Here is a 7,023-nt window from a genome sequence, read left to right on the forward strand (position 1 = left end):
ATTATAAAATATTCCTTTAATCTAAAGATTTTCATAATATTCCTAAATAGAGATTTTTAATTGATTTTATTTCTTTAAAATGAAAGGAATTATTATTAAATCTTAAATAAGAACCCTTTTAATCCAAAATTATAGATAGTGCATAATTAATTGGTACCAATTTTTATGGGCACCATGGGATTGCTAATCTTTTCACATATATAACCGACTCCTGAATCTAATCCTGTTTTCATAGATAAAAATTATATTTTTAACAAACTTTAAACTTGTTTTATTGTTTTACTATAAAAACAAAAATTTTGGGTATTCAATGACACCCTAAAAGAAGATTGGTGGTGACTCTCCATGTTTTCTTAATTTTAAATGTTTATGTCTAGCGATCATGTTTTTGGACTGATACGTTATGACATGGAAAAGGTTTTTTTAGCTTACTTTTTTTCTTTCCTTCTTTTGTTATCATTTTTCTTTTTATTTCTTTTCATTCTTTTTCCAAGCTCCACCCTTCTTTTCTAATTATGTATAGCTAAAAAATGATACATGAATGTCCTTATGCACATGGGGTAAATGACCAAAAGATAGAAAATATCAAATCAAGGATTGGGTTCATAACGTGTTTTCATAACAAAGAAAGGTATCATTGGGTTCAAAAAGGGTGATTATGGAAGAATTATATCAAGGTTAGCTTGAAAAGGCTTAAATGATCCAAAGATGGCCTATATAATTTCCCTAATCATGTGTTCTCAAGGGTTTCACCTTGAGAGATAATCAAAATAAATTCTAGAAGTTGAAACACTACTTTAAAAGACCAATGCAAAAAAATTTTATGCTCATATAATCAATCATTAGATAAAAAATGTAATTCAATGATCAAAATATCACCCATAAATAGATACTCATAATTGAGAAGTTACTCATCCAAAGAATCATATTATATTTTGAAAAATGTTCAATATTTCCTAAAGGTATATTCATTTTCAATCACTATCTATCATTTGCTTCTTAAAGAACTACTCAAATGAGGCATTATAATAATTCAAGCTAAAACAATTTTAGCACAATTCAAGGAAAATTTTTTAAAATTTTCAGTAACTTTTCCTATACCCGTAAACTTGAAAAGCACATTGTCCTCAATATGTAGATAAAAAGAATTAAAGCACATAAGAGGTTAAAGGAAACTCTCTTATCATTATAGAAGCAATATGGTTGTAACTTGAAAGCTTTTACTTTGCCTTTATTGCTACCTACAAAACAAAAAAAATACCTGCAAGGCAAAGAAAACAATTACACATTAGAAAATCTAAGAACAAACACTAAAACATAAAGAAAAGACTATAAAACTTTAAATTGCTTAGATTGCCTTTCAAGAAGTGCTTGTTTAAAGTCAATAACTTGATTTTCATCGATGTTAGAAAATTGCATGATGCTCTGTTGTTGCATCTACCTACTTTATTCTCTTTCTCAACACCAAATATGTAATGGTAAACTTTGAATGACTCAAATGCTTAAGTGTAGATTTGTATCCCACCCCTATGAATGTTCTAAGTATATTACAATATATACTAATAAAGGTGGTCATTGGCTTTAGTACCAATTAAATAGGTACCATCACAGAGAATAGAGATTTAAAGTCTATAATGAATTAAAAAAATCCTCCATAAATGGTTAGGTTTAAGCTTACAAAGGTTGTGTCTAATGGTGAAGTCAAACAACCCTCATCACTATCTTTAAATAATGGGTTTTCAAACACATGCATTTTCAACTCATCGTACAATAGATTCTCAAAGAATTGAGAAAATGGCATTTGTATACTACAAGGCTCAATTTTGTTTTGATAAGAATAATTGCTATGACCAGCTTATTGTTTAGTGTAGCCATCCTATCCAAAATCTTTTTCATTCACTTTTTCCACCATGGATGGTCTAACTTAAGGAAAATCGAAGAATAAGGTGTCTAAAGATTCAAGCTTAAGATCATAGAATGAAAAAACTACTAGACAAGTAAGTTCTTTGCTAATGAATGCTTATTCATCCTTAAGCTTGATACAAGATTCAAGAAAAAATGTATCGAAAAGGTTAAAAATTTTTCTAATAAGCTCACCTTATCAACACATGTATCTACCTCATCCATTTTCACATAATCAGGCATTTGATCTTCTAAGAACTTTGGGAATGGTAATAGTAGAATTTAAACATTAACTTCTTCTTGAATGCTATCTTTTTTAAAAATTTCAAATTCCCTAGCTATAGGCTTATCCTTTACCTCTACTATCTCTTCATTCATAACCTTTACAAATTTTGGTAAAATGACCACAATAGGCTCCATATCATCTTTATCAAACAACATTGCACCTTATTTCCTCAAACCATCCTTTAATGTGCACTCTTCCTTACCTACCCAACTTGGATTGGCTCTATAATATTAGGTAAGAGATCTTAAAGGTAACTATTTATGACACTTACATTTCAACCTAATTGCTCAAGATTCCTAGTGAAAGCCTCTTAGGTATTAAGAATGGTAGCTTGTTCTTGAAATAGGTTATCTTGAATTTGGGCTAACATCTCCTCAAGGGATGGTTCTTTTCTTTTAGAGGAAGCATTGGTGAATATTGTATGGATGGAAAGTGATGTGAAGATGAATTATATTATGATGAAGAAAATTGTTATTGTGATGGAATGCAATGTAGCATTTGAGGGAATGATAGTGATGGTGGAGAGTATGGGGGTCGTAGAAGGTATTGTGGAAATGAATGCTTAGTTGAATAAGTTGGGGTGTACTTAGGTGGTAAACTAAAGGATTTCCTTAAACTACTATCCCACATGTGCTTAGGATGACCCTCTTAAGTTTGACTAGTGTAGTTGCTTAAATAAAACCATGATTGTTGGTCAAGGCCACACCTATCACTATGGTGGTTTCCACTATTTACTTCAACATTTTTATATTTGCTGAGGAATTCATGGACAAGATTAGGCTTAAGATCATGACTAGCTTTAATGGCATCTATATTATTTACTAAAGAGTCTTTTTATAAGGATAAAGCTTTAAGGGTTACCTCTTTTTTGGCTTTTCTTTCATCATATGGCCATTGTACTAAGTAATCATATAAGAAGGTGGTCTAGCATGGTACCCAGCTACCTTATATAGAGTGAATTCCCACATTAAAAGTAAAACACAACCTAAACATGAATTAAATAACTATGTACACTAAAGCTATCTACACTAACCTATCTACATTAAAACTATGTAAACTAAAGGTTGAGCTAAACTAAAATTAAGCATTTGAAGGTTTGGTATTAAACCTAAGAACTAAGCTTTCAGTCCCCAACAACGACAACAAAAACTTGATTATGTCTACAAGTGCACACACCATTGAAGTAATAACTAATAAGTTAAGTGTCACCCTATGAAGACTGAATATTGAGGTAGCATAGTCTAAGTACCATGGATCAATATACTACAACTATAATTAGCTTAATCAAACAAGGATTATCAATTACAGTACTCCTATACTAAGGAAAACAAGTAACAACATGAATTGACACAACATAGCAAGAAGTAAAGTTAGAATCATGAAGACCAAATGAAAACTTGCATAAAAGTAGAATGAGTAAGCATAAAACTATAAATCTAATTGCAAAACCTATTTAAAAGCAGTAAGTAAACCTAAATCTAACTTGTAATCATTGTAAATGCATGAAAAAAATAAAGAAAGTTGATTGCACTAAAATTTTAACATTTTATCATACCTTCTTAGTGTAATTTTTGGTGAAAATTTGCTTGTTTCTTGAGAAATTTGGCAAAAATACTCCTAATTGCTTATATATTCAATGTGTAGGTAAAAATATGGAAAAAGAGGAAAAATGAAGCTTTTGGTCTTATTTTGGATACATTTTTGTGCAAAAAGCTTTATTAGGCTGAAATTAGTATGCATTTGCTCAAATCCCATACTTGAGAGATTTTTGTACCTTTTTCTTCATGATTTCATTTTCTTAATTGAGCTTAATTGAATGTTAATTCAAGCTTTAATCCTTTTAAGCTCATTAGTGCTTTGTCATATTTATAGTAAAATTGCATGAGCTAGATTGGTGTTATTTGTGTTGGTGCAATTTTGGAGCCATAATTAGAGTTTGAAATTTCTAAAATTTTTCAACGATAATTTGGAAATTAAATGGTTTTCATTTGGATGGAAATTGAAGAAGAAAAGGAGTTACAATTGGTGTATAAAATTGGAGGAACGAAGTAATCCTAACCTTTGGATGCAATTAGAGATGATTAAATGAAGATAGTGTCACTTCTTGGATTCAAAGGTAAGGCCAATGGGCAGCTATTTAGTTGACAATTTGGAGGAACCTCATTGGTTATAATTTTGACTTTTCAGAGTTGTAAAGGTCAAAGGAAGAAGGTTTGAAGTGAAGTGAAATGAAGAGAAGCAAACTTGGAAGCTTATAAAGTAAGATAGGATGACATGGAAATATCTAGCCATGTGGCATCTTAGGTGGCATTTTTTGTAATTTGATTGGTTATAACACATCATCCTTAGCCTATAAATAGAAGGGATGGCTGACCAATTGAGGGATTTTTTCAGTTTTTTTAGATTTTTTTCATTTCTTGCATTTTTACTTTCTTATTAATTTACTCTCTAACAATTTCCTCCTTGTTCTTTTAGAGGGCTATTTGGGAGAAAATTCCTTTAATTTTCTAGAAAAATTTACTTTTCTTGCCTTTATTTTACATGCACTTAAAATTCAATCAATAAAAGTTCAATTCCTTTAAGTTTTCTTGTTCAATTTCATGCATTTTCATTGATTACTCAAATCTATTTGGCAAAATTTTCTTCTAAGGTAGTTGCAGTTTTCATATCAGATCTCTTTCAAATCTTATGAGTTTTGATCAAATGTTTTTTTGATGAACTCTCAATTCATATCTATATAAATATAAAAAATTTCATGTTCAAATTCATTCCAAAAAATTCTAAAAAAATCTAGAAATTTACAATTAGAGATCTAGCAGTAAAGTAAGAGATCAAGTGGTGACAGCACTTGAGGTTTCATCTCTCCTTGTAAGGCGATCAGTTTGATCTTTTCTCACCTTACTCTTGTTAATTCATGTGTTTACTTGCTTAGAGTCAATTTCTTGCTTTTAATTCCATGTTTTCAATTTTATTTGTATGATTTTCTATTGAAAACTATTATTTCCCTTTACCGCATTCAGTTATTGTTGAAGTTCATTGAGCTTGATCTTGCATTGTTTCTTTTGATTTATTTGTTGAATTTTGTATCATACTTGTAGATCTAAGTTCTTTTAGCTCAGTTTTAGTTCATTTGCTTTGTAGGTTTGTAGATATAAGTTTTTCTCTCAATTTGGTTAATTTCTAGTTTGGAATTTTTAGTTACAATTTGCACTTTTCTTTTTGTTCTAGCCATTTTGCTTATTTAATTACTATTCAATTGTGTTTTAATTGATGTTTATTTTTTTTCTCAATTTAGAAGTTGTTTGGATCAATTTTGGAAGTTTCTAGATCACGTTTCCTTTGGAAATTAGTAGTTAGTTATTTTTGGTTTCTACTTGTTAGTTGCTATGTGGTTAACATTTGAGCTTTATAATTCTAGTTTCTTAGATTAGATTTACTTTCAAAGCATGTTAGATTTAATTCAAAGTACTTTAGCTACTGTTTTGTTAAGCTTTTCACATATGCTTACCTTGCATTTATTGAACATGCTTTCGGTTATTTGCATTACTTGTTTTTGGTTTTCCATTCTTGTTGAAACTAGCTTAGTAATGTGTCCTCCAATTGATTGAATTAACTTTAGATTGATTGTTGAGATAATAGGTACTTAGCCTGATTTTTTTAGCTAATCCTTGTGGAACGATATCTTGACTTAGGTCACTATTATTACTTGAACGATCTGTACGCTTGTAGAAATCATCCAATCAAGTTTTTGGCATTGTTTTCAAGGACTAAAAGTCAAGAGTCTTAGGAAAATATCATACTTTGGCATGATCATCTATAGATTAATTCACCCTAAGTGTACATATGCTAGGCTAGTTACTAACTTGCCTTGATTTGATTTCTTTAAGTTGTGTAAAGCTAACATTCTTTGTTGTTTCATTCTATTCGGTGTACATACTTTGATTTTTCCTTTAGAAAACTTCTATTTGGTCTAATTGTCCTTGTGGCCAATATATGTACTCAACTAGGAGTCATGAGTTGATCCTTCTAGATCTCAAGATAGAAAGTACACTTAGGAGACTTATAGACAACTTGATCCTACCACAATGGTCAAATAGTAGACACTAGAACCCTTAAAGATTATGATGTGCCCAATCCTAATAGTTTCCAACTAGCATTAGGAGGCTAGCCATTCAAGCCAATAACTTTGAGATTAAAGTTGTAATCATCCAAATGATTCAAAATTTAGTGCAATTTAGTGGTCATATGAGCAAAGACCCTAATGTTTATCTATGGAATTTCTAGGAGATATGTGGTACATTCAAATATAATGGTGTTACTGAGGATGCCATTAAGCTTAGGTTATTTCCTTTTTCGCTTAGAGATAGAGCTAAAGTTGGTTAGCCTCAATGTCACCTGATTCTGTTACTACTTAGGATGATTTAGTATAGAAATTAATGGCTATGGTTTTTGTCCAGCCAAGACGACCAAGTTAAGAAATGACATTACTACTTTTACCCAACATGACTTAGAGACTTTGTATGAGACATGAGAAAGATACAAGGAGCTCTTGAAGAGATGTCCACACCATGGACTATTGAGATGGCTGGAGATCTAGATTTTCTATAATGGGTTAATACCTGCCACTAAGACTATTCTAGATGTTGCCACAAGAGTTGCCCTCATGAGTAAAACCTTTGATGTTGCATATGATTTGATTACGAACATGGCTACCAATAATTGTCAATGGTCTAATGAGAGATAGCATATTAGGAAAGCCTCAAGAATATATGAACTTAGTGAGTTTATAGCTTTAAGTGCTAAGGTAGATTGCTTAACCAAATTTATTAAGTCTC

The 7,023-nt window shown here is 30.7% G+C and overlaps 1 non-coding gene across 1 annotated transcript; it reads right to left on the reverse strand.

The window, feature by feature from the left end:
- Positions 1 to 6,656: 6,656 nt before the first annotated feature.
- LOC149514034 (small nucleolar RNA R71) lies at positions 6,657 to 6,763 on the reverse strand. Its single transcript, XR_016329463.1, has one exon. It is a non-coding gene; the product is annotated as a small nucleolar RNA R71 (small nucleolar RNA).
- Between the last annotated feature and the right edge of the window lie 260 nt (positions 6,764 to 7,023).

This window comes from Durio zibethinus, chromosome 17, assembly GCF_047325235.1.
Source record: "Durio zibethinus cultivar Kanyao isolate XHJ-2024 chromosome 17, ASM4732523v1, whole genome shotgun sequence".
In the NCBI taxonomy this organism is placed as follows: domain Eukaryota; kingdom Viridiplantae; phylum Streptophyta; class Magnoliopsida; order Malvales; family Malvaceae; genus Durio; species Durio zibethinus.